The sequence below is a fragment of the Myotis daubentonii genome, chromosome X, assembly GCF_963259705.1.
Source record: "Myotis daubentonii chromosome X, mMyoDau2.1, whole genome shotgun sequence".
Classification (NCBI taxonomy): domain Eukaryota; kingdom Metazoa; phylum Chordata; class Mammalia; order Chiroptera; family Vespertilionidae; genus Myotis; species Myotis daubentonii.
Window position 1 is genome coordinate 86,382,231 of NC_081861.1, and position 22,924 is coordinate 86,405,154.

General features: G+C 40.9%; 1 long non-coding RNA gene, 1 other non-coding gene and 1 pseudogene across 2 annotated transcripts in view; 2 read left to right on the forward strand and 1 right to left on the reverse strand.

The window, feature by feature from the left end:
* LOC132224177 (uncharacterized) overlaps window positions 1–17,595 on the reverse strand; it is a 50,460-nt gene extending 32,865 nt beyond the window's left edge. Inside the window, exons 1-2 of the long non-coding RNA XR_009450613.1 lie at window positions 17,162–17,595; window positions 16,629–16,692 (exon numbers count right to left, since the gene is read on the reverse strand). This is a non-coding gene — a long non-coding RNA (uncharacterized LOC132224177). The remainder of the gene's footprint in view (window positions 1–16,628; window positions 16,693–17,161) is intronic.
* On the forward strand, window positions 11,135–11,660 carry LOC132224607 (small ribosomal subunit protein uS2-like; annotated as a pseudogene).
* A 196-nt stretch (window positions 17,596–17,791) lies between the features above and the next one.
* On the forward strand, window positions 17,792–17,898 carry LOC132225318 (U6 spliceosomal RNA). The gene has a single exon (XR_009450844.1). It is a non-coding gene; the product is annotated as a U6 spliceosomal RNA (small nuclear RNA).
* The last annotated feature ends 5,026 nt before the right edge of the window (window positions 17,899–22,924 follow it).

Here is a 22,924-nt window from a genome sequence, read left to right on the forward strand (position 1 = left end):
CCCGGTAAGAGAAGAAGCTTCCAGAAACCAAGCCTTCCCCGTTTCCGCGGCCGGCGTTTGTTTGTCTGTTTTCACTGAATCCTGTTCATGGGACATTTCGGATACAGACACTCACCTGTGCTGAAGAGAGGGAGAGTGTGCGGAGGAGTGGAATCTGGGGAGAGACTGGGGAGAGAGGGGGAGCCGGGAGAGGTGGCAGCGAATTGAGTGCTGAGACACCCCTGAGCCCAAGACTGGGGCAGCCATTCTCTCCAGAGAATGAGACTCCTCCCCCCGGCCCCCAGGCAAGGAGCACAGCCACACCCAGATTCCACCCTGTATGAGATCAAGGATTAGAATAACCTTATCAGTCCCTGGGAGTTAACAGGGTCTGGCCTATAGAGGGATTTTCAATCCCAGCAACAACATAGCGCCGGTAACTAACTATTACGCAGTCAGCTCTGGGCAGTGAACTTCCACTGGAAAGAGAGGCCCTATAGCCTCAGAGGCCAACCCCAGAACACTGCCACCCAGAGGCTGACCCACAAACTGACTCTTTGCTAAACACAAAATAAGGCAGTCTGGGAAATAAATGCGACCTGCTTTAAAATAAGGACTGTGGTTCACAACACAGAGGAACAGTATATCGAAGGGAAACTCAACACTCTCCTGAATACCTGGAAGGTCTAAGGCGAGCCACACTGAAGAATAGAAGAACCGAAGGACCTTCACTACTGCATTTTTTTTTTCTTTTTTCAATTTTTAACTAAGAAATCAATTTTTTTTAATTTTTTTTTCTGTTCTTTTTTTTTTTTCTTTTTCCATCACCTGATTTTACCCTTTTAATTACTACCTTCTTATTTTTTAACCAGTATTATTACTGCTACCATTTTACCATTTTTTATAGTGCCATTTTATTTTCTCTTTATTTTATTTTGGGATTAGTGTTCTCCATTCTATTTTCATTGTTATATTATTGCTTGATTCTAGTTTGCATCCATATCCAGGGAGCTGTTGCTGGAATTTGTTGGGATTAATGGCTGTTCTATAGGAGTATTCTCCTCATATAAAAAGTCTCTTCCCCTCTTCCACTTCATTCTCTCTTTTCGCTTTTCTTTCTTTCTTTCTTTTCTCGCTTTTATTTTCCCCCCTCCTTTTTCCCGATTTCATTTTTGCACTCCTTTTTTTGGTCCCTACTTTTCTTTTCTTTTTTCTCTTTTATCTTTTTCCCTTCCTTCTTCCTTATCCCCTAATTCTCTTAATTCAGGTGGTCACCTTTATTTGGGGTTATTAATATCGTGAATATATTTGTGTATAGTGCATGGTACGTGGTGCCTTGTTGTGTTGTATTTTGTGCCTTTAAATCAATGCAGCAGATCCAAGCAACAGCAACCTCCTGAGCACCACATCCTCTGCTGAGGAACAGCAGCTGTACGTGAAACCTCGCCCCACCAGCCAGAAGAGCCACCACAGCTGTGAACAGCACCCACCAGAGGAGCTGCTGCCAACTGAAGAGCAGCAGCTACCGCAACCGCCCGAAGAGCAACCACAGACAAAGGAGTCACTGCCACCCAGGGAGCAACCACTGAACAACTCAACATCTAGATATGTCAGTGAAATCAAACATGGGTAGACAAAGAAACCCCCAAAGGAAAGAGAAGGAGGACTCTCCAGAAAAGCAGCTAAGTAATACAGAGGCATGCAACATGACAGATAAAGAATTCAGAATAAGGGTCCTAGAGTGCATAAACCGGATGGAGGAAAAAATCGACAACCTCTTCAAGAAGCAAGAAGAAACAGATGAAAAAATCGATAACATATGGAAGAAGCTAGAAGAAACAGATGAAAAAATCAACAACTTAAGTAAGACCCAAGAAGAAACGAAGAGTGATATAGCTGCAATGAAAAACTCCATTGAAAGTATCAACAGTAGACTAGGAGAAGCGGAGGACCGAATTAGTGAATGAGAAGACAAGGAAGCAAAACACACCCAAAATGTACTGCAATTGGAGAAAAAAATTAAAAGACAGGAGGAGAGCCTAAGGGAGCTTTGGGACAACATGAAACGAAACAACATACGAATAATAGGAGTACCAGAACAACAGAAGGATGAACAAGGATTAGAAAACCTACTTGAATAAATAATATCAGAAAACTTTCCTGAGGTGGGGAAGAAAAAAGTCACACAAGCCCAGAGAGTCCCAAACAAGGTGAACCCGAAAAGACCCACACCAAGACACATCATAATCACCATGGCAAATGTTCAGGACAAAGAGAGAATCTTACAGGCTGCAAGAGAGAGACGGAAAGTTACATACAAGGGATCTCCCATTAGACTGTCAAATGATTTCTCAACAGAAACACATCAGGCCAGAAAAGAATGGACTGAAATTTACAAAGTGATGCAAAGCAAAGGACTGAATCCAAGAATACTCTATCCAGCAAGGCTATCATTCAAACTTGAAGGGGAAATAAGAAGCTTCACAGACAAAAAAAAGGCTAAGGGAGTTTGTCACCACCAAGCCAGCAATGCAAGGAATGCTAAAGGGACTGGTATAAAAAGAAGAAATAAAAAGCTCAGAAAGAAAACAGCCACACACACACACACACACAAAGAAATGGCTACAAACAAGTACCTTTCAATAATAACTTTAAACGTAAACGGACTAAATGCTCCAACCAAAAGACATCGAGTGGCTGAATGGATAAAAAAACATGACCCATACATCTGCTGTCTACAAGAAACCCACCTCATTAGAAGGGACTCACACAGACTGAAAGTGAAAGGATGGAAAAATATCTTTCAGGCAAATGGAAAGGAAAGGAAAGCTGGGGTAGCAATACTTATATCGGACAAAATAGACCTCAAAGTGGAGGCCTTAACAAGAGATAAGGAAGGCCACTTCATAATACTAAAGGGATCAATACAACAAGAAGATATAACCCTGGTAAACATATATGCACCCAATGTAGGAGCACCCAAATTCATAAAAAAACTCCTGGAAGATATCAAAGGAGAGATCGACAACAATACAATCATAGTAGGGGAATTTAATACACCATTGACAGCACTGGATAAGTCCTATAGACAAACAATCAGCAAAGATACAGCAATCCTAAATGACTCACTAGATCAGATGGACTTAATAGACATCTTCAGAACACTTCACCCCAAAGCCAGGGAATATACGTTCTTCTCAGGTGCTCATGGTACATCTTCAAAAATAGACCACATATTGGGTCACAAGCAAAGTATCCCCAAATTCAAGAAGATTGAAATCATAAAAAGCATCTTCGCAGACCACGATGGCATAATACTAGAAATAAACTACAATAAAAACAACCCAAAATACTCAAACACCTGGAAGCTGAATAGCATGTTATTAAATATTGATTGGGTTACCAATGAGATCAAAGAAGAAATTAAAAACATCCTGGAAACTAATGACAATGAAAACACAACAATCCAAAACCTATGGGACACAATGAAAGCAGTCCTGAGAGGGAAGTTTATAGCTCTACAGGCCTATCTCAAAAAACAAGAAAAAATGGTAGTAAATCATCTAACTCTACAACTCAAAGAATTAGAAAGAGAGCAACAAGAAAACCCCAGAGTGAGCAGAAGGAAGGAGATAATAAAGATTAGAGCAGAAATAAATGACATAGAGACCAAAAAAACAATACAGAAAATCAATGAAACCAAGAGCTGGTTCTTTGAAAGGATAAACAAGATTGACAAACCTCTAGCCAGACTCACCAAGAAGCAGAGAGAGAGGACCCAAATAAATAAAATCAGAAACGATAGAGGCGAAACAACAGACCCCACAGAAATACAAATGATTGTTAAAAAATACTATGGACAGCTCTACTCCAACAAACTAGACAACATGGAGGAAATGGACAAATTCCTAGAAAAATACAACATTCCAAAACTCAATCAGGAAGAATCTAAAAATCTCAACAGGCCAATAACTATGGAAGAAATTGAAGCAGTCATCAAAAAGCTTCCAGCAAACAAAAGCCCACGACCAGACGGCTTCACAGGGGAGTTTTACCAAACATTCAAGGAAGAACTAAAACCTATCCTCCTCAGACTACTACAAAAAATTCAAGAGGAAGGAACACTTCCAAGGTCATTCTATGAAGCCAGCATCACCCTAATACCAAAACCAGGTAAAGACAACACAATGAAAGAGAATTACAGGCCAATATCCCTCATGAACATAGATGCCAAAATCCTCAACAAAATCTTAGCAAATCGGATCCAGCAGTACATCAGAAAGATCATACACCATGACCAAGTAGGATTTATCCCAGGGATGCAAGGATGGTACAATATCCGCAAATCAATAAACGTGATACATCACATAAACAAATTGAAAGAAAAAAACCACATGGTCATATCAATTGATGCAGAAAAAGCATTTGACAAAATTCAACACCCATTTTTGATAAAAACTCTCAGCAAGGTGGGAGTAGAAGGATCATACCTCAACATAATAAAAGCCATATATGACAGGCCCACAGCCAACATCATACTCAATGGTCAAAAACTAACACCATTTCCCCTAAGAACAGGAACAAGACAGGGATGCCCCCTCTCACCACTCCTGTTCAACATAGTACTGGAAGTGTTAGCCATTGCAATTCGGCAAGAAGAAGAAATAAAAGGCATCCAAATTGGAAAAGAGGAAGTAAAACTGTCCTTATTTGCAGACGACATGATATTATACATACAAAACCCTAGAGATTCCATCAAAAAGCTACTAAACTTAATACATGAATTTGGCAATGTAGCAGGATACAAAATTAATCCCAAGAAATCTGAGGCATTTCTATACACCAATAGTGAACTTTCAGAAAGAGAGATTATAAAAACAATCCCGTTTACCATTGCACCAAAAAAATTAAGCTACCTAGGAATAAACTTAACTAAAGAGGTAAAAGACCTCTACTCAGAAAACTACAGGACGTTGAAAAAAAATATAGAGGAAGACATAAACAGATGGAAGAACATACCGTGTTCATGGATTGGTAGAATCAACATCATTAAAATGTCCATACTACCCAAAGCAATCTATAAATTCAACGCACTTCCCATTAAAATACCAATGGCATACTTCAGAGATCTAGAACGAACTCTCCAAAAATTCATCTGGAATAAAAAAAGACCCCGAATAGCTGCAGCAATCCTGAAAAAGAACAAAGTAGGTGGGATCTCAATACCAGATATCAAGTTGTATTACAAAGCCACTGTTCTCAAAACTGCCTGGTACTGGCACAAGAATAGGCATATAGATCAATGGAATAGAATAGAGACCCCAGAAATCGGCCCGAACCAATATGCTCAATTAATATTTGACAAAGGAGGCAAGAACATACAATGGAGCCAAGATAGTCTCTTCAATAAATGGTGCTGGGAAAATTGGACAGATATATGCAAGAAAATGAAACTAGACCACCAACTTACACCATACACAAAAATAAACTCAAAATGGATAAAGGACTTAAATGTACGACAGGAAACCATAAAAATTCCAGAAGAATCCAAAGGCAACAAAATCTCAGACATATGCCGAAGCAATTTCTTCACTGATACAGCTCCTAGGGCACTTGAAACTAAAGAAAAAATGAACAAATGGGACTACATCAAAATAAAAAGCTTCTGCACAGCAAAAGAAACCATCAACAAAACAACGAGAAAACCCACTGTGTGGGAAAACATATTTGCCAATGACATATCTGATAAGGGCCTAATCTCCAAAATTTATAGGGAACTCATACAACTTAACAAAAGAAAGATAAACAATCCAATCAAAAAATGGGCAAAGGACCTAAATAGACACCTTTCAAAAGAGGACATCCAGAAAGCCAAGAGACATATGAAAACATGGTCAAAGTCACTAATCATCCGAGAGATGCAAATCAAAACAGCAATGAGGTACCATCTCACACCTGTCAGACTGGCTATCATCAACAAAACAACAAACGACAAGTGCTGGAGAGGATGTGGAGAAAAAGGAACAGTTGTGCACTGCTGGTGGGAATGCAGACTGGTGCAGCCACTATGGAAGACAGTATGGAGTTTCCTCAAAAAACTGAAAATGGAACTCCCATTTGACCCTGTGATCCCACTTCTAGGAATATATCCCAAGAAACCAGAAACACCAATCAGAAAGGATATATGCACCCCTATGTTCATAGCAGCACAATTCACCATAGCTAAGATCTGGAAACAGCCTAAGTGCCCATCAGTAGATGAATGGATTAGAAAACTGTGGTACATCTACATGATGGAATACTATGCTGCTGTAAAAAGGAAGGAACTCTTACCATTTGCAACGGCATGGATGGATCTGGAGAGCATTATGCTAAGTGAAAGAAGCCAGTCAATGAAGGAAAAATACCACATGATCTCACTCATTCATGGACAATAGAGACCATTATAAACTTTTGAACAATAATAGATACAGAGGCAGAGCTGCCTCAAACAGATTGTCAAACTGCAGCGGGAAGGCCGGGGAGGGTTGGGGGGCAGGAGGTAGGGGGGTAAGAGATCAACTAAAGGACTTGTATGCATGCATATAAGCATAACCAATGGACATAAGACACTGGGGGATAGGGGAGGTTAGGGGACTGTCTAGGGCGGGGGGATAAAATGGATACATATGTAATACCCTTTGTAATACTTTAAGCAATAAAAAAAAAAAAAGAACCATATGATTTCACTCATACGTGGGATATTAAACTGAAAGCAGCAAAGGAACAACAAACAAGCAAACAAAAAACCCTTATAGACACAGACAACCATATGGTGGTTACTAGAGGGAAGGAGGGTGAGGGGTAATAGAGGGTTAAGGGGGTCAAATATATGATGATGGAAAAAGATTTGACTGGTGGTGGGCACACAATGCAATATGCAGATGTTGTATCATGGAATCGTACACTTGAAGCCTATATAATTATTAACCATTGTTGCCCCCGATAAATTTAATTAAAAAAATGAGAGACTAGAAAAAAAAAAAAAAAAACAAAGTAAACATCATTACATAAAAGGGTATGGTCTTTTTTTTTTTTAGTTTTATTCATTTCAAATGGCTGGCCGCAGGCCATAGTTTGCCCGCGGCTGTACTAAAATCAAGAGCTCCTAATCTCTTCCCAAAGGAACTCACTTCATTTGCAAGAGCATGGTGAAAGAACCCTGAAAAAGAGAATGAGGTTTCAGTGAAAAGGCAATTAGGAAAAGATTCAAAATACACCGTAAACTGTAGGACAATTAGTTTGCAGAGAACTAGGGAACAAGGCAACTGGGAGTTCTGGGGTCAAAACATCAATCACTAATTTCAAAAACTTTATCCACAAAGGACCTGCAGTTTGACTGGATTCGTTTTCAGTACCCCAGGGTATTGTGGAAAACAATTAAACAATCATTCCAGTTAGTGGAGTTTGGCTGCTGGGTGTGATCAGAGAAAGACAGCCCTAACAAAATCACTTCCACCCCAGGGTGATTGTGGACATATTCAAATTGCACCTCCCTATGGAGCAACATCAGGGCACTAACCTGGTAGGAAAGGAGATCACAATGAAATAGCACTTTACACCACTAGGATGGCTAGAATTGGATAGTCAGATAATGACAAATGTTGGTGAGAATGTAGGCAATCTGAGCCCTCACATACTGCCGATGTGTGTGTAAAATAGTGCAGTCACTTTGGGAAAGAGTCTGGCGTTTCTCAAACAATTAACCATAGCGTTATCATATGACCCATCAATAACACTCATAAGTATACACCTAGAAAAATGAAAATATGTCTACACAGAAATTGTAATGAATGTTTTAGCAGAATTCTCCTTTTTAATTGGAACTAAACTATATAGACTAATTCATGTCATTATCTGGTGAGTGGAATGGGTGGTAATACTCCACCATTCTTATTGAAATATAACAGACATACAACATTATATTAGTTTCAGGTGTACAACATAATGGACATTTGCATACACTGCAAAGTGATCACCACACTAAGGCTATTTACCATCTGTCACCATACAAAGTTAACACATTTTTTCCTTCGATGAAAACATTTTAAGATTTACTTCCTCAGCAAATTTCAAATTTGCAATACAATATTGTTGACCACAGTCACTATGCTGTACACCACATCCACATATTTATCTTTTAAGTGGAAATTTGTAACTCTTGATCACATTCAACTATTTCACCCACCCAGAATTATTCTTAATCACCTCAAGATGGAAACAATCCCAATGTCCATTAATGGATAAACAAATAAACAAAATCTCAAATATCCATACTACAACAAGGATGAAACTTGAAGCATTGTGCTAAGTTAAAGAAGCCAATCACAAAAGACAGGGGGGTGGGAACAGCCGGGAAGAGGTCAATGGGGGAAAAAGGAGACATATGTAATACTTTAAACAAGAAAGAATTTAAATTTTTTTTTTAAAAAAATCACAAAAGACAACACATTCTATTATATTATTCCATTCATATGAAATATTCATAACTGGGAAATCTATAGACAAAAAAAGTAAATTAGTGGTTGCTTAGAGCTGGGTAGATCGGGTTCAAGGAGGTATGGGGTTATAGCTAACAAATACGGACATCTTGAGGTGATGAAAATTGACTGTGGTGATGCCTACACATATACTAAAAACCACTGAATTGTACACTTTAAATGGGTAAATTGCATGGTATGTGAATTATATTTCAATAAATGTCAAAAGAGAACTGAAAGGAGAAATTAAGGCATTCTCAGATAGCCCTGGCCGGGTAGCTCACTTGGTTAGAGTGTCATCCCAATACACCAAGGCTGTGGGTTCAACCCCAGGTTAGGGCACATAGAACAATCAATCAATCAATCAATACACAAATAAGAGGAACAAATCGATGTCTTTCTCTCAATCAATAAATACATTTTTTTAAAAAGGATTATCAAAGGGAGTTCTTCAGGATAAAATGGAAGGATAACAGACAGTAACTCAAAAGCATAAAAGAAATAAAGAATATGGGTAAAGGTAACTACATAGCTAAATGTAAAAAGCCAGTATCATATTTTTGGTTTATAACTCCTCTTTTTCTTTCTTTTCTATATGACATAAAAAGCAATGGACAGGATGAACCTAAAATTCATAAGTAATGGCAAGGGGCCCCATATAGCCAAAACAATTTTGAAAAAGAACAAAGTTGGAGGACTGACTTTGCCCAGTTTTAAAACTTATGACATACAATCTATAGTAATCAAAACAGTATGGTACTGGCATAAGGATAGACACAGAGACAAATAAAGTGAATTTGAAAGACCAGAAATAAATTCATATATCTCTGGCCAATTGATTTCAAAAAGGGTGCCAAGACCATTCAATGAGAAATAAAGCTTCTTCAAAAAATGGTGCCTGACTGTTTTGGCTCAGTGGTTGAGTGTGGACCCATGAACCAGGAGGTCATCAGTTCGATTCCCAGTCAGAACATATACCCCAGGTAAGGGCTTGATCCCCAATAGGGAACATGCAGGAGGCAGCTGATCTTGATATTTCTCTTTCATTGATGTTTCTGTCTCTCTATCCCTCTCACTAAAATAAATCAATATAAACATTTTTTAAAAATGGTGCTGGGACAACTGTCTATGCACATGTAAAATAATGAAGTTGGACCTCGCATTATATAGGAAATTAACTCAAAACAGATCAATGACATAAATGTAAGAGCTAAGATCATAGGAAACTTAAGAGGACTACTTGGGGATAAATCTTCAAGACTTTGGATTTGGAAAGGAAATTCTTATATATGACACCAAAAGCACAAGCCACAAAAGAAAAAAATAGATACATTAGGCTTCAAATTTGTACACCAAAGGACATTATCAAAAAGTATTAAAAAATCCTACAGAATGAGGGGGAAATTGCAAATCACATATATATGATAAGTCTATATCCAAAATATATATATAAAGACTTCTTACAACTCAAAAACAACAAAAAGAACCCATTTTTAAAAAATGAGCTGCCCAATTTTAAAAATGGGCAAAGTACTTGAATAGACATTTCTGGAAAGAAAATACACAAATGGCCAATAAGTACAAAGATACCCAAAATAATCAGTCATTCAGAAAATGCAAATCTAAACCACAATGACATAATGCTTAAATCATACTAGGATGGTTGTAATTGTTCTAAAAACCAAAAACAGGAAATAACAAATGTTGGCAAGGAAGTATGGTAATTCTAAGCTTCACTTAAAGAGAAAACATTAAACTATTTTCCACAGTTGCTGTACTATTATGTATCTCAGCAGCAATGTACAAAGGGTCCAATTTCTCTACTTCTTTCCAAGATTTACTTCCTTCTTTAAAAAAAATTAAATTCTACCCTTAATTAACAAGAAACTTCAATTGACCTGTTACTGTAATTTAGGTAAAAATAACCTTTTATAATTGACTTTTTAAAAATTTCTCTTCAAAAATATATATAAAAATAACACATGCTAGGCCAGCCGTGGGCAAACTACAGCCCGCGGGCCGGATCCGGCCCATTCGGCTGTTCTATCCGGCCCGCGGAGCCGAAAGAGTGGAGGGTTCTCTTGCTCTCCCCTCCGCTCCTTCACCAGGAGCAGTGTTAACACTCCATCCATGCTTTTGTTCCAGCCCTCCGGTCCAGTTTAAGAACCCATTGTGGCCCTCAAGTCAAAAGGTTTGCCCACCCCTGTGCTAGGCCCTGGCCAGGTAGCTCAGTTGGTTGGAATATCATCCCGATATACCAGGGTTGCAGGTCAGATCACCAGTCGGGGCACATACAAGAATCAATCAGTGAATGCATAAATAAGTGGAACAACAAATCGGTATTTCCCTCTCTCGCAAAAAAGCAATAAATAAAAATTCTAAACAAACAAACAAAAAACATATGCTAGAAAAAGTCCACATGTCACAAAAATTTAAGAAATGCATAGGAGCTACCCAGAGAAGGGCCCATACAATGTTGCTCTGGGTTCCCACATAACTTACTAGTAAAGGGAAACTTTCAATGTCTGAAGCCCCTGATGTCCAGCAAATGGACGAGGAGGATGTCCTCAAATTCCTTGCAACAGGAACCCATTTAGTTGGCACCAACCTTGACTTCCAATGGAAGAGTAGTATAAATCTACAAATGTAAAAGTGATGGCATCTGCATCATAAATCTGAAGAGAATCTAGAAGCTTCTGCTGGCAGCTCATGACACTGTTGACATTGAAAACCCTGCTGTGCTGAAGTTTGCTGCTGCCACTGGAGCTACTCCTATTGCTGGCCACCTTACTCCTAGAACCTTCACTAACCAGATCCAGGCAGCTTTTCAGGAACTGAGACTTCTGGTGGTTACTGATCCAAGGGCTGACCACCAGCCTCTCACAGAGGCATCTTATATTAACCTGCCTACCATTCCTCTTTGTAACAGAGACTCTCCTCTGCACTGTGTGGACATTGCCATCCCTAGCAACACGAGGGCTTACTCAGTGGGTCTGATGTGGTGAATGCTCGCCCGAAAGTACTGCACATGCGTGGCACCATCTCCCATGAACACCCATGGGAGGTCATGTCTCATCTTAACTTCTACAGAGACCCTGAAGAGATTGAAAAGAGCAGACTGCTGCTGAAAAGGCTTTTGACCAAGGAAGAATTTTAGGGTGAAAGGACTGCTCCAGCTTCAGAGTTCACTGCTGCTCAGCCTGAGATCGCAGACTGGTCTGAAGGTGCAGGTGTCTTCCTTTCCTATTTAGCAGTTTCCTACTGAAGACTGGAGCCCTCAGCCTGCCACTGAAGACTGGTCTGCAGCCCCCACTGCTCAGGCCACTGAATGGGTAGGAACAACCACTGAGTGGTCTCAAACTGTTCTTCCACAAACTTTTAACAGAATGGAAATAAGGTTGATGGAAAAGAAATTGTTTCTAAAAGTGGAAAAAAAGAAATGCATAGGAAAAATAATCACTGTTTAAAACAATTGTTACCCCTAGGGATGTGAGAAGAGAGATGCAATCAGGGGTGGGTACACAGAGAACTTCAACTATAATGGTAATGTTTTATTTTTGATGTTTGGTTGGTGTCGGTATATTCCTTAAATATTTCATAACACATAAAGAAAGCTCCCCCCCAAAAAAAAGACAAACAAAAGAAAGCTAATTTTATATTATTTTTTTTTAAATATATTTTATTGAGTTTTTACAGAGAGGATGGGAGAGAGATAGAGAGTTAGAAACATCGATCAGCTGCCTCCTGCACACTTCCTACTGGGGATGTGCCCGTAACCAAGGTACATGCCCTTGACCGGAATTGAACCTGGGACCTTTCAGTCCGCAGGCCGACACTCTATCCACTGAGCCAAACCGGTTATGGCTAATTTTACATTCTTTCACCTCCACTACCACAACCAAAAGCACAAGATCACACTAGATGGATTATTACTCAACTTGCTTTTCTCACATGACAATCCATTATAGCATTAGCCAGCTCAAGAGTATAAAGAGGTAAATGTTTCCACGGTTGCAAAATGTCATAATACAAATGTCCGACAATTTATTAAAACATTTTCCTACTGCAGCCACTGTGGAAAACAGTATGGAGTTTCCTCAAAAAAATTAAAAATGGAACTTCCATTTGACCCAGTGATCCCACTTCTAGGAATATATCCCAAGAAATCAGAAACACCAATCAGAAAGGATATATGCACCCCTATGTTCATAGCAGCACAATTTGCAATAGCTAAGATTTGGAATCAGCCTAAGTGCCCATCAGCAGATGAGTGGATTAAAAAACTGTGGTACATCTACACGATGGAATACTACCCTGCTGTAAAAAAGAAGGAATTCTTACTATTTGCAACAGCATGGATGGAACTGGAGAGCATTATGCTGAGTGAAATAAGCCAGTTGGAGAAAGATAAATATCACATGATTTCACTCATTTGTGGAATATAATGAACATAAACTGATGAACAAAAACAGATCCAGAGACATAGGAGCATCAAACAGGCCATTAAACCTCAGAGGGAAGGCGGGGGAGTGGGGGTAAGAGATCAACCAATGGACTTGTATGCATGCATATAAGCATAACCAATGGAGACAGACAGTAAGTGGGTGAGGGCATGTGCTGGGGCATGTGCTGGGAGCTTGGGAGAGGTCAATCTGGGAAAAAGGAGACACATGTAATACTTTAAACCATCGGTCACCAACCTTTCGGACATCACAGACCACAGGTTGGCGACCACTGCTTTAAACAATAAAAATTTTAAATTAAAAAAAAACAAAAAACATTCTCCTACTGATGAATACATGGGTTGTTTCCAGTTACTTGTCACAAAAACAAAGCTGCAAAGGCATCCTGTTCATGTTCTAATATACTAGTACTTTTGCTAGACCGGCATGGTTCAGTGACTGAACGTCAACCTATGAACCAGGGAGGTCAAGGTTCAATACTCAGTCAGGACACATGCAGGGGTATCAGGCTTGATCACCAATGTGGGGCATGCAGGAGGCAGCCAACAGATGATTCTCTCTCATCAATGATGTTTCTCTCTATTATTATTATAAAAACTAGAGGACCGGTGCACAAAAATATGTGCACTGGGGGGGGGGGGGTCCCTCAGCCCAGCCAGTGCCCTCTTGCAGTCTGGGACCCCTCGGGAGATAATGACCTGCTGGCTTAGGCATGCTCCCGGGTGGCAGAGGGCAGGCCCAATCCCTAGGTGCAGCCCCTGGTCGGGCTCAGAGCAGGGCCTATTGGGGAGTTGGGGCGCCACCCCCTGTTATGCACAGAGCAGGGCAGATCAGGAGGTTGCAATGCCACCCTCAGTCACGCTCAGGGTAGGGCCGATTGGGGTGTTGGGGCACTGCCCCCTGTCACACTCAAGGCAGGGTCTATAGGGAGGTTGCGGCGCCACCCCCTGTTATGCACAGAGCAGGGCCGATCAAAGGGTTGGGGCACTGCCCCCTGTCACGCACAGAGCAGGGCCCATCAGGGGGGTTGGGGCTCCGTACCCTGTCACACACAGAGCAGGGCCGATCAGGGGGTTGAGGAGTTCCCCCCCGTCACGCACAGAGCAGGGCCGATCAGGGGGTTGAGGAGCTCCCGCCTGTCACTCACAGAGTAGGGCCGATAGGGGAGTTGGGGCACCATCCCCTGTCACGCACAGAGCAGGGTGGATCAGGGGGTTGGGGCGCTGCCCTCTATGACCCACAGAGCAGGGCCAATCAGGGGGTTGGGGCGCCGCCACTGTCACACTCAGGGCAGGGCTGATGGGGAGGTTATGCTCTACCCTGTCACACAGAGCAGGGCCCGTGGGGGGTGGGTGGGGGTTGGGGCACCGCACCCTGTCACACACAGAGCAGAGCGGATAGGGAGGTTGCGATGCCACCCCTATCAGGCACAGAGCAGGGCTGATCAGGGGGTTGGGGCACCTTCCCCTGTCACGAACAGAGCAGGGCGGATAGGGAGGTTGTGGCCCCGCCCCCTGTCACACACAGAGCCACAGGGCGATCAGGGGGTTTGGTCGCTGCCCCCCGTCACGCTGATCCCGGTGCCGGGAGGCCTCGCTGCTCCGCTGATTCCAGTGCTGGGAGGCATATTACCCTTTTACTATATAGGATAGAGGCCTGGTGCACGGGTGGGGGCCAGCTGGTTTGCCCTGAAGGGTGTCCTGGATCAGGGTGGGGGTCCCCACTGGGGTGCCTGGCCAACCTGGATGAGAGGATGATGGCTCTTTGCAGCTGGTCACACCCCCTTCAGGGTGGGGGTCCCCACTGGGGTGCCTGGCCAGCCTGGATGAGGGGATGATGGCTGTTTGCAGCTGGTGACACACCCTTCAGGGTGGGGGTTCCCACTGGAGTGCCTGGCCAGCCTGGATGAGGGGATGATGGCTATTTGCAGCTGGTGACACACCCTTCAGGGTGGGGGTCCCCACTGGGGTGCCTGGCCAGTCTGGGTGAGGGGCTGAGGGCTGTTTTCAGCCTGGCGGGTGACTAAAGCTCCCAACCTGTCCTTTTTTTTTTTTTTTTTTTTATTCTGGGCCAGCTTTAGCTCTGAGGCTTGGCTCCAGCTCTGAGGCCTCGGCTGTTGAAAGCAGGTATCTGGTTATTTTGGGTTCTATAATTGTAGCACTGTTGCGGTCCTGCTCACTCCAGCTCTGAGATCCCGGCTGGCTGAAAGCAGGGATCTGCATTTGTTCTATAATTGAAACAATGTTGTGGTCCTGCTGGCTGAAGCCTGGCTGGCTGAAAGGTTTCTGGGGTTTTGTTTAGCTTCTATATTTGTAACAATGTTTCTTAAACTGCAAGCTCAGAGGCTGGCAAGGCAGGCGGGGAACGTTAGCTTCCTCCGTCACTGAAGCAAGCACGCCTCCTGTTTGCTTCAAGCTGCCTGGCTGCTGGCCGCCATCTTGGTTGGCAGTTAACTTGCATATTGCCCTGATTAGCCAATGGGAAGGGTAGCGGAGGTACGGCTAATCACCATGTTTCTGTATTATTAGATAGGATAATAATAAATAATTTATTGGTACTTCTATCCCCACAGGATAGATTCTTTTTTTCCTTTTCTTTTTAAATTTTTATTTATTGATTTGAGAAGGGGGGGGGATAGGGAGATACACATCCATTTGCTGTTCCACTTATTTATGCATTCACTGATTGCTTTTTGTGTGTGCCCTGACTGGAGATCAAACCCAAAACCATGGCATATCTTGGCATAGCAGAACAACATTCTAATTTACTGAGTGCTCAGCCAGGGCCTAGTAGAACAGATTATTAAAAGTCAGACTATTAGGTTCCGTTTTTTAATTTCCCTAAATATTGCATTAGAATGCAGTGATGGCGAACCTCTGACACATGTGTCAGAGGTGACATGCAAACTCATTTTTTTGGTTGATTTTTCTTTGTTAAATGGCATTTAAATATATAAAATAAATATCAAAAATATAAATCTTTGTTTTACTATGGTTGCAAATATCAAAAAATTTCTATATGTGACACGGCACCAGAGTTAAGTTAGGGTTTTCAAAATGCTGACACACCGAGCTCAAAAGGTTCGCCATCACCATGTTAGAGGCACCTCTCAGGGACACCAGAGAGGTGTTACTGGACAGCCCCCTGAGTCAGTGGGAAAGGGCTGTCCCCAACCTCAATCCTTGTCTTCTCATATAAATGAATATATATATGAGAGACCTTGATTGTGTTGTGTAAAGTCAATTTATTAAAGTATACATCTTTATTAAAGAAGTAAAGCAAGCAAACCCATTCATCTGGCTTATGAAGTACAGACGGGCTCTTTAACATTTCCAGGTTACTTTTTCAAAAGGTTGTAGGCAAGCCATACTCTCTCCAGCAACAAAAGTGAGATAAGGGCACTTCTTAACGGGAATTTATTTTAATCATATAACATTTAACATCAGATTAGATGTAATCTTTCACTGTCTTCCCCATACAGTAAACATATTATGTGTAACATAAGTTTATTTTCACCAAGAAATCTGAACACAGGAAACTGAGTAATCAACAATCCACAAAATAATATAGCAATTCCCCCCCAAAGATTACCTTTATACACACACACACACACACACATACACACACACACACACACACACACACACACACACACACACACCCCTACCTCTGAGATGTTTCCAGAACAAATGATAAGTATTAATATGCTTAAAAGTCCCCATCTGGAGTATCTATAAAGGGCATAGGGAAAAAAATGTAATCTAGCACATAACGAATGTTACAAACTGATTAGTTTATCAAAACTATGATTGCACACAATAAAGAACACGAAATAAGACGGGTAAGCCCAACAGGTTAGGTTACTCCTGAAAGCGCTCTGTGGGGAGATAGAATCTTTCATTTGGGGGCGGCATGGTATCAACAAAAACTATCTAAACAAGGCAAGACGAGAGGAAAACATCCCCAAATCCCTCCTAAAAGTTAGTGTCCGCAACCACCTAGCCTCGTTAGTGGTGGTAAGGTGATTAAGGAGAGAGAAATTATTGTCTGATATTCTGAAGAGAGACTAGCAAGAAAAATGAAATACAGGCCGTCTCCTCCCCCTTCCCCCCACCCCCCCATTCAGATAGGCCACATGATCCGGAAGTGTGTAGCCTTGCTAACGACCGCTTTTCTACCGATTTGAGGTTCGGCACTCACCACCACACAAAAACTGTCCAGTTTCACCACTTTCCTCAGTAAATTCGTCCTTTGGCTGCCTTTCCACACCTGGTACGCAGGCCGTATTTTTGCACGGAGCGGACGCCGCCATCTTGGGTCTTAAGCCGAGAGCGATACAACCACAAAGCCTGTGGTGGGCGTTACAGCCAAATACGCCCGCGCGCAACCGCCGTGCACTACCCAAAAGGCTCCGCCGGCAACGTGACCCAGCAGCCCTGCGGCCCCTGCCCCAGTTTTCCTGACTGCTTGCAGTTCTCTCGCAGCCTTTATCTCCGTTGAAATTCCTTCGTTCTTCCGTATTTTCTTTTCCCTTCGTTTCTTTTAACAACCCCAATATATTTTCACCTTCGCCCTGAGTCCTTTCTTCTTTCTACATTTCTAGCTATCTCTTGTTCTCAACTTTCATTTACCTCAAAGGGTGCGGCATCTTATAACAAACCTGCATTTCTGTTATTTCACCAAAGTATTTCAACATTATAAGGTAAGCTAAGGACTGATTTTCTCTGTTTTATAGATGAGAAAAGTCTACTACTGAAACTAAGGTCCAGAGAAATGAAGCAATTTCCCAAAAACTGCAACAGCTAGCGTTGGAGTAAACAAGAACCTAATGGGCTCACCTCGACAGCACATACACTAAAATTGGAACGATACAGAGAAGATTAGCATGGCCCCTGCGCAAGAATGACACGCAAATTCGAGAAGCGGACCATATTTTTTTTGAGAGAAAAAAAAACACCAAGAACCTAATTATTTTCACTTTCCTCTACTTCAACCAACTAATTAAAAAGATGGGAAAACTGAAGACAGAAATGGGGAAGGTTTGAGCCTAACTTCATACTGTAAGTCAATGACAAAAATTTATTCAAAACAAGCTTCTTCCTTTTTTGATTCTGCAATAGAAAGCGGTTTTCTAAAGGTGTTAGAATATTGTTCTCCAGCATAAAATCCCTTCCTGTTCTTTTAGACTCAGTTCAAGTCCTGACTCTTCTAAGATACACTATCTGGATGCCAGCCCCAAAAACATTTTTTAAAAAAGAAGAAGAACCATGGTTAGTGGGGCTCAGTTGGTTGAGCATTGTCCTGTGCATGGAAGGGTTGCTGATTCAATTAGGGGTTAGGGCACAGGTTTTGGGGATGTGTGCAGGAGGCAACTGATAGATGTTTTTTCTCTCTCTCTCTCTCTCTCTCTCTCTCTCTCTCTCTCTCTTTCTCTCCCTGTCTTCCTCTCTCTAAAATCAGTAAAAACATATTTTTTTTTGAAAAGGCTGAAATTTGTTTGGAAAGTATTATGTATAAATGGTATAAAAAGTTAGTGAGGGGAAGTTTGTGCTGCATAGCTAAGGAAAAGACAGTTGAGAGTTTCTAATCGCTTTAGAAAAAAATACAGTTTCTCTCTACATTCTAAAGTTATCTCTAACTTTCTACAAGAACCCAGCATAAAATGCCTCTTATGCTATTAATTTACATCATTACTTTTTCCTTATTTTTCCATTTTCATCCTCAAATATAATGTAATGATAGAGAATTGTGTAGACAGTTGGGCCTTCATGTATGGCCATTCTTGTATAAAACACTACATGGAACCCACCTGTTTTATCAGTAATGTGTGTAGTAAAATGAAGAACTCTTAGCTTAAATTGTGTCATTTCCTAGCGTTTAGACTTGTCTGTGCACATCTTGGAAATTGGTAGGGCAGACACCAGAAGTCTACTGAGAACTTTTGAGGAAGAACTCATCCTAAGAGAGGAGGTATTCAGCCAGTCAACCTAGGGTAAATGAAGGATCAGTTCCGAGTACTGCAGGGGATCTGTGGCTTCAAACATCTTTTCCCATCCAGTAGCATATCTCTTGGTTGAATGACAAATGTATTTACTTTGATCTAGGCACATAACAACTCTGCAGTAATGTAATGGTAAATAGAAAAGGTGGGGGGAAATTAGTGAACCCTATTGTAGTATTATTTTTGGTTACTCTCAGGACTTTTTCTGGAACAAATGACCATTTGTATTTTAAGGAAATAATATAAATAAGTGACTGGCAGGAAGCAATAGTAGAACAATAGATGTGTGAAGCTCCTAGTCAATTTCAGGGGACAAGAAACCTAATGCACTGGTTTTATTTAGTGGTGTTTCAAATTTTAAAATGCTAGATCCAGAGACATAAGTTTAGAAAAGCTCTCAATATTAATTTACAGTCAAGGTGAAAAAGTTATATCCCTGCCTCTACCCATTCACATTTTCCCCAGTTTGCCTGCTTTCATTCCAACCAAGAAAAATGCCTGCAGAAACACCAGAGACAGAGGTTGGTGGCCAGGCTAAAATATTTGCTACTCAAGGCTGATCCTGTTGGCTTCCTGGACTACTGGTCCAGTCAGTACTTATTTCATTCTCTATGATAGCCCAGTTTTCCTCATTCATAAGTAATTGTTCCAAAAATAAGAAAACTGTCTCCTGTCAGCCTACAGACTGAAGGGTCCTGGGTTCGATTCCAGTCAAGGGCATATGCCTGGGTTGCAGGCTCAATCCCTAGTAGGGGGTGTGCAGGAAGCAGCCAATCAATGATTCTCTCTCATCATTGATGTTTCTATCTCTGCTTCTCCCTTCCTCTCTGAAATCAATAAAAATATACTTTTAAAAATAATGACAGAAAACTTCCCTACCTGGTGAAAAAAAAATAGACTTACAAATCCAGGAAGGGCAGAGAGTCACAAACGAAATGAACCCAAAGAGGCCCACACCAAGACACATCATAATTAAAATGACAAAGGTTAAAAACAAAGAGAGAATCTTTTTTTTTAATCCTCACCCGAGGACATTTTTTCCCATTGATTTTTAGAGTGGAAGGGACTGAGAGACTGAGAGAAACATCATTGTGAGAGAAACACATCCATTGGTTGCCTCCCTCAAGCCTGCAACCAAGTTATGTGCCATTGATCAGAATCAAACCTGGGACCCTTCTGTCCATGGGCCGGCACTCCAACCACTGAGCCAAACTGGCTAGGGCTTTTTAAAAAATATGTCTTTATTGATTTTTAGAGAGAGGGAGAGGGATAGAGATAAAAAACACTGATGAGAAACATCATAAATCAGCTGCCTCCTGCACACCCCCTACTGGGGGGAGGGATCAAGCCCACAAGCCCACAACCCAGGCATGTGCCCCCAATGGGAATCAAACCGGTTACCTCTTGGTTCCTGGTTCAACACTCAATCACTGAGCCACACCAGCCGGGCCCAAAGAGAGAATATTAAAAACAATAGGAGAAAAGCAGTTAGATACCTACAAGGGAGCACCCATATGACTGTCAGCTGATTTCTCAACAGAAACTTTGCAGGCCAGAAAAGAATGACAAAAAATATTCAAGGTGATGAATAGCAAGGACCTACGACCAAGGTTACTCTGCCCAGGAAAGCTGTCATTTAGAATTGAAGGTCAGATAAAGAGCTTCACAGGCAAGTAAAAGCTAAAGGAGTTCATCACCACCAAACCAGTATTACAGGAAATATTGAAGGGTATTCTTCAAGAAGATGAAGAAGAAGAAAAAAAAAGATAAAAAATATGAATAATAAAATGGCAATAAATACATATCTCTTAACAATTGAATCTAAAAATCAAAATAAACAAGCAAGGAATCTAATGAACAAAGTAAACTGATGAATAAAATAGAACCAGAGGTATGGAAACATGGAACAGACTGAAGAATCTCAGAGGGAAGGGGGTGAGGGGTGGGAAGAAATGAACCAAAGAACTCATATGCATTTATGCATTACCTATAACACAGAAAATAGGGTGGGGAAGGCCTGGGGCAGGGTAGGAACCAGGTGTGTGTGTGTGGGGGGGGGGGGTAATGGGGAGAAAAAAGGGTGACATCTATAATATTCTCAATAAAGATTTTATTGAACAGATACATGTAAAAAAATGAAACTAGATCACCAACTTACACCATACACAAAAAATAAACTCAAAATGGATAAAGGACTTAAACATAAGATGGGAAACCATAAAAATACTAGAGGAATCACAGGCAGCAAAATCTCAGACATATGCCAAAGCAATTTCTTCACCGATACAGCTCCTAGGGCATTGGAAACTAAAGAGAAAATAAACAAATGGGACTACATCAAAATAAAAAGCTTTTGCACAGCAAACGAAACCATCAACAAAACAAGAAAGCCCACTCACTGCATGAGAGAACATATTTGCTAATGTTATCACTGATAAGGGTTTAATCTCTAACATTTACAGGGAACTCATACAACTTAAAAAAGGAAGATAAACAACCCAATCAAAAAATGGGCAACAGACCTAAATAGATATTTTTTGAAAGAAGACAGAAGGAAGGCCAAGAAACATATGAAAACATGCTCAAAGTCAAAAATAATCCGAGAGATGGAAATCAAAACAACAATGCAGTACCATCTCACACCTGTCAGATTGGCTATCATCAACAAATCAACAAACGACAAGTGCTGGAGAGGATGTGGAGAAAAAGGAACCCTCTTGCACTACTGGTGGGAATGTAGACTGGTGCAGCCACTGTGGAGAACAGTATGCAGTTCCCTCAAAAAACTAAAAGTGGAACTTCCATTTCACCCAGTGATCCCCATATCTAGGAATATATCCTAAGAAACTAGAAACACCGATCAGAAAGGATATATGCACCCCTATGTTCATAGCAGCACAATTTACAATAGCTAAGATTTGGAAACATCCTAAGTGCCCATCAGCAGATGAGTGGATTAGAAAACTGTGGTACATCAACACAATGGAATACTACGCTGATGTAAAAAAAAAGAAGGAATTCTTACCATTTGCAACAGCATGGATGGAACTGGAGAGCATTATGCTAAGTAAAATAAGCCAGTCAGAGAAAGATAAGTATCACATGATCTCACTCATTTATGGAATATAATGAACAACATAAACTGATGAACAAAATCAGATCCCAGAGACAGAGAAGCATCGGTCAGACCGTCAAACCTCAGAGGTAAGGTAGGGGAGGGTGAGGGTAAGGGGGAGAGATCAACCAAATGATTTGTATGCATGCATATAAGCCTAACCAATGGACACAGACACCAAGGGGTTGAGGGCATGAGTGGTGAGGTCATGGGGGGGAGGGTAATGAGGGGATAAGGACACATATGTAATACCTTAATCAATAAATTAAAAAAAAAGAAGAAGAAAACTGAATGGTAGTATTGAATATTAAACTAGGCAGTATTTTAAACTTTTTTTCAACCATGATTCTTTTAAGGTTATCTAACACATCACACATAAAGTAATGGATATTAGTTATTATAAGGAAAATATTAGTTTGCACTTTATGGATAGACACAGTACTTGAAAAATATGTTATTGTCTTAATTTCTTTGAAGTCAGGTCTGTAATTTACATTTTCAAATTATAATAGGTATGTACTTGGATGGTTGTTTTGTTTTCTAAAAAACAGTGATTCAGACTAATAAAAAATCTAGGTACATTTCATTATGAGCAATAATTTATATGCAATATTATGGGCTCCAAATATTATTTTTGTTTTAATGTACATAAAAAATAATTGTGGAATTAATTATTAACTATTTTTCTTAGTCAAATCAATTCCTTTGTGATTTTAAGTGTGCTTGGCTTGTAGTATATACCGACTGCCTAGGAATTTGTTTCTTCTCATACTTCAAAATACTTTGAATAAATGGTAAGTGGGAGAAACCAAGATGGCGGCATAGGTAAACAACGGAAATTGCTGCC